At 31.2% G+C, this 6000-nt stretch overlaps 1 pseudogene; it reads left to right on the top strand.

The window, feature by feature from the left end:
* The first annotated feature begins 817 nt into the window (after positions 1-817).
* On the top strand, positions 818-926 carry LOC134327221 (5S ribosomal RNA; annotated as a pseudogene).
* Positions 927-6000: the final 5074 nt, after the last annotated feature.

Genomic DNA, 6000 nt, shown 5'->3' on the forward strand with positions numbered 1-6000 from the left:
TCCAAAGTCTCACCCAGAATTAAAAATTAGGGTCTGACCGCGGTCACGTTATTGTCATTTTTACTGCGCATCTAAACCCTGTTTTACAGTAATACAGTTGTGAAGCGTTAAAGAGGGTAAATCATTTCTTTACAGTTTAATATACAAAACAGTTCAATGGGGTAGAAATATTAACAGTAGCTCAACTTCCTAAAACCTACACGAACAAATCCTAGAACCTGGACCTGAGTCATATCTGGTCCAGTCACTTGTTGGCAGCATTAAGCTCAGTCAAGAACTTAGTATATAGTATTAGTATTATATATATAGTTTAGATAGTTCACACATATAAGAACCTACAAAACCTCTTAGATGTGTATTAAGAAAGTCTGAACATAAGAAATAACAAAGATGTCTGAAGTAGGACTGAGATCTTGGATCATTAAAATAACATGAAACTGCTGCATTTCTGGTGCAATAACAACCAAATTCAGTTTAGGAGCAACTTAATTCTGCAGATCTTCACTGAAAGTGTGCAGAATCTCAAATAGCTTTTGTGCTGCCATGCAGCTGGTTGAATGGAGTTAGTGTAGAATTATGTACAAAGATCTAAAGAGAGTAGATGAACTGGCTGGTTAGCTCAGTTGGTTAGAGTGTGGTGCTAATAACGCCAAGGTCGCGGGTTCGATCCCTGTATGGGCCACACCCACTTTAATGATTAAAGGTAGCATGGTTGAGAGAGAGTCAGGTGAGCATGTGCTGTGCATCAGGACTTTCTAAACTGAGAAAGGCTGAACGACGGACGTCTATAAGAAGCAGCTTGTTTACAGCGTCTCTCACTTATGGCCACACCACGCTGAGAACACCTGATCTCGGAAGCTAAGCAGGGTCGGGTCTGGTTAGTACTTGGATGGGAGACCGCCTGGGAATACCAGGTGCTGAAAGCTTTTATCCACACACACCCACCTTCACTCCAAACCTCCTGTTACACACTGACCCAGTGGCTTTTTCTTCATCAAAGCTACACAATGAGACAAAGATCAGCTCATACTTTCATTCTTACTACAGTAAAACACATTCAACTGACTTTTAAAGTGAAGTTCAACATGTTGTACAGACATCGTCGTTATCTAGTGGTGCTAGAAATAAAAATTAATTAAAATAAGTGAAATGTTTATTTTGTACTTTGGTTTTATATTATTTGTACAAACATTTGTTTTATGCAACTTTAAACCTGTAATAAAAGATGAAGATTTTAAATGTGTCTTTATTTGCTTTAACTAAGCTAAAGTCTTTAACAGGAATAAAAATGACAGTTTGTGTAGCAGGGCTGGACACGCCTCACTATTGAAGTGGAAGGTAAACCCACACTCCTGCAAGAATGGAAATAATAAGTAAGTACAATGTTTTTATAAAGCTATAAAACTACTTCCACTGACCAAAGTACACAGCATTCATATGAATGAACAAAACACAGACCTCAAATAACATGAACCTGAAGGTGTGAACTTACATTGTAGAAAAGAAAAACAAGCCAGTAGCAGCAGTGTGCACATTAAACCATTTACAGAAGGGTCATTAAGTTTGGCAAATTGAAATAATGGCATGTTTGGAGTTGAACAGTGGACTGTAGTCCTTCAGAGAGGATTACAGTCAGTCCTAGATGTTCTTCCAAGCAGTTCCTCTAATGTCATGTTTAGTTCTCCAACATGCTTCTCTAACTCTGTTCTTTCTTTCTTAGACCTTTTACAATCTGATAATCTGAGTCAATTTCTCTCCAGTGTGAATGTGCAGGTGTATTAACTCTATTCTGCCACCTTTATACGCCCTGCATAAACTGGCAGATAGATAACTCCTCCACCAATCACCACGCTGTAGAAGATGTTTAGTTCAACTCTGTTTAATGGCAAACTGGAAGTAGGGTAAAACTACAAGAAGTAAAAACAACACGTTTATAAACTTCAGCACATCAAGACATGAATATCAAATGATATTTAAGTTTAAAGTCCATATGCATATTATTCCAAGTTCTGCATATCAATACTAATAAGCCAACATGTGCAAATTCATGTAACTTAATGCATCATGAGCTAACCTGATTCAAGCATGTAATACATAATCAACTAATACTCTTAATAAACATCAATTAAAACGTCTATTAACAAATAAACATACCCACAATGCATCCACAGGCATGAAACGAACTTCACAAGGCTCCACTACATTCTCCTGCATGAATCGCTTCACTTAGCGAACCGCTACTATGAATCATCATCAGTTACCAAACGACTCTTAAACAAAGAGTAAACATTTACCACATGAACTGAATTAACAGCACAAACTCTGTTGATTAAAACTCCTCCCACACTGAGCACTGATGAGAGCTGCATCCAGAATACTTCCATACTCAATAGTACGCGAGAGCGGTTAGTATGTCTGAATATTCAGTATACATAAAAAGGTACGCAAGAACTTCTTGGGCAGCCATGTTCGAGTATGCAACCCATAATGTATCCCATAATGCGACTGTAGCTGCGAAGCGGAAGAAAAAACAAGAAATTGGGGAGAAGGAGGAGTCCTCTGTTTACAGAGGTGCAAGTAAGATAAACAAAATAAAAATGTTATTATCGTGTACAACCCTAAATAACGTTATGATTAGCGCAAAAAGACGATAAATATCCAAAAATTTGTCAAGTGGGGCTTGTCTGTAACTATGGGGGTCTGTAACCATGGCGATATTACGTCATCACTTGACGTTGGTAAGATGGCAGACGTAGTATTGTTGTTACTGGGTGTTGTTACTTCTGTACTGAAAGCGCTGCGTACTTCCTCCAATCTAGTACAGACTCTGTTAGTATCTGATTGTATCTGTTAGTATCTGATTGTTGTTATTGGTTGTTGTTACTTCTGTACTGAAAGTGCTGCGTACTTCCTCCAATCTAGTACAGACTCTGTTAGTATCTGATTCCGGATGCAGATAATGGTTTTCTCCAGTGTGAATGCGCTGGTTTATTTTGAGATTACTCTGTACATTAAAACTCTTTCCAGACTGTGAGCACTGATGCGGTTTCTCTCCAGTGTGAATGCGCTGGTGAGTTTTGAGATTACTCTGTGTTATAAAACTCTTCCCACACTGTGAGCACTGATACGGTTTCTCTCCAGTGTGAATGCGCTGGTGTGTTTTGAGATGACTCTGTTGATTAAAACTCTTCCCACACTGTGAGCACTGATATGGTTTCTCTCCAGTGTGAATGCGCTGGTGTTTTTTGAGAGCACTCTGTCTATTAAAACTCTTTCCACACTGTGAGCACTGATACGGTTTCTCTCCAGTGTGAATGTGCTGGTGTCTTTTGAGATTGCTGTGTTGATTAAAACTTTTTCCACACTGTGAGCACCGATATGGTTTAACTTCAGTGTGAATGCGCTGGTGTTTTTTCAGATCACTCTTTGTATTAAAACCCTTTCCACACTGTGAGCACTGATACGGTTTCTCTCCACTGTGAAAGCGCTGGTTCGTTTTGAGATGACACTGTGTAATAAAACTCTTCTTACACTGTGAGCACTGATACGTTTTTTCTCCAGTGTGAATGTGCTGGTGTATTTTAAGATAACTATGTTGATTAAAACTTCTCCCACACTGTGAGCACTGATACGGTTTCTCTCCAGTGTGAATGCGCTGATGGGTTTTGAGAGCACTCTGAGTCCTGAAGCTCTTCCCACACTGTGAGCACTGATACGTTTTTTCTCCAGTGTGAATGTGCTGGTGTATTTTAAGATAACTATGTTGATTAAAACTCTTCCCACACTGTGAGCACTGGTACGGTTTCTCTCCAGTGTGAATGCGCTGGTGGGTTTTGAGAGCACCCTGGGTACTGAAGCTCTTCCCACACTGTGAGCACTGATACGGTTTCTCTCCTGTGTGAATGCGCTGGTGTATTTTGAAAGCACTCGGGTACCTGAAGCTCTTCCCACACTGTGAGCAGACGTTTCCTTCTTCCTGTGTGGGACTGAGAGAGGTGTTAATGCTGACAGTACCAGAGGACGTTTGCTGATTACTGGAGCTTCTGGTGGGCGTCAGATCCTCATGTTCAGTCTTAATCTTCACCAGAGTCTCATATTTATCATGGTTGCAGCTCTTGATGTGATTGTGGAGGTGATTTTGGGTTGTAGAGGAACATGGACACGAGGAGCAGCAGAAATCCTTGTTCAGTTCTGAAGCAGAAAATAATCAAATACATTTATAACATTATAAATAATCAAATACATTTATAACATTATAAATAATCAAATACATTTATAACATTATAAATAATCAAATACATTTATAACATTATAAATAATCAAATACATTTATAACATTATGAATAATAAATACATTTATAACATTATAAATAATAAATACATTTATAACATTATAAATAATAAATACATTTATAACATTATAAATAATCAAATACATTTATAACATTATAAATAATAATATACATTTATAACATTATAAATAATCAAATACATTTATAACATTATAAATAATCAAATACATTTATAACATTAAAAATAATCAAATACAGTTATATCATTATAAATAATCAAATACATTTATAACATTATAAATAATCAAATACATTTATAACATTATAAATAATAAATACATTTATAACATTATAAATAATCAAATACATTTATAACATTATAAATAATCAAATACATTTATAACATTATAAATAATCAAATACATTTATAACATTAAAAATAATCAAATACATTTATAACATTATAAATAATCAAATACATTTATAACATTATAAATAATCAAATACATTTATAACATTATAAATAATCAAATACATTTATAACATTATAAATAATCAAATACATTTATAACATTATAAACAATAATATACATTTATAACATTATAAATAATCATATACATTCATAACATTATAAATAATCAAATACATTCATAACATTATAAATAATCAAATACATTTATAACATTATAAATAATCAAATACATTTATAACATTATAAATAATAATATACATTTATAACATTATAAATAATCAAATACATTTATAACATTAGAAATAATCAAATACATTTATAACATTATAAATAATCAAATACATTTATAACATTATAAATAATCATATACATGTATAACATTATAAATAATCAAATACATTTAAAACATTATAAATAATAATATACATTTATAACATTATAAATAATCAAATACATTTATAACATTATAAATAATCAAAAACATTTATAACATTATAAATAATAATATACATTTATACCATTATAAATAATCAAATACATTTATAACATTATAAATAATCAAATACATTTATAACATTATAAATAATCAAATACATTTATAACATTATAAATAATCAAATACATTTATAACATTATAAATAATCAAATACATTTATAACATTATAAATAATCAAATACATTTATAACATTATAAATAATTAAATACATTTATAACATTATAAATACATTTATAACATTATAAATAATAATATACATTTATAACATTATAAATAATCATATACATTTATAACATTATAAATAATCAAATACATTTATAACATTATAAATAATCATATACATTTATAACATTATAAATAATCAAATACATTCATAACATTATAAATAATCAAATACATTTATAACATTATAAATAATCAAATACAATTATACCATTATAAATAATCAAATACATTTATACCATTATAAATAATCATATACATTTATAACATAAATAATCAAATACATTTATAACATTACAAAAAATAAATACATTTATAACATTATAAATAATAATATACATTTATACCATTATAAATAATCATATACATTTATAACATTATAAATAATCAAATACATTCATAACATTATAAATAATCATATACATGTATAACATTATAAATAATCAAATACATTTATAACATTATAAATAATAATATACATTTATAACATTATAAATAATCAAATACATTTATAAC

This window comes from Trichomycterus rosablanca, chromosome 14 (assembly GCF_030014385.1).
Source record: "Trichomycterus rosablanca isolate fTriRos1 chromosome 14, fTriRos1.hap1, whole genome shotgun sequence".
NCBI classification, from domain to species: domain Eukaryota; kingdom Metazoa; phylum Chordata; class Actinopteri; order Siluriformes; family Trichomycteridae; genus Trichomycterus; species Trichomycterus rosablanca.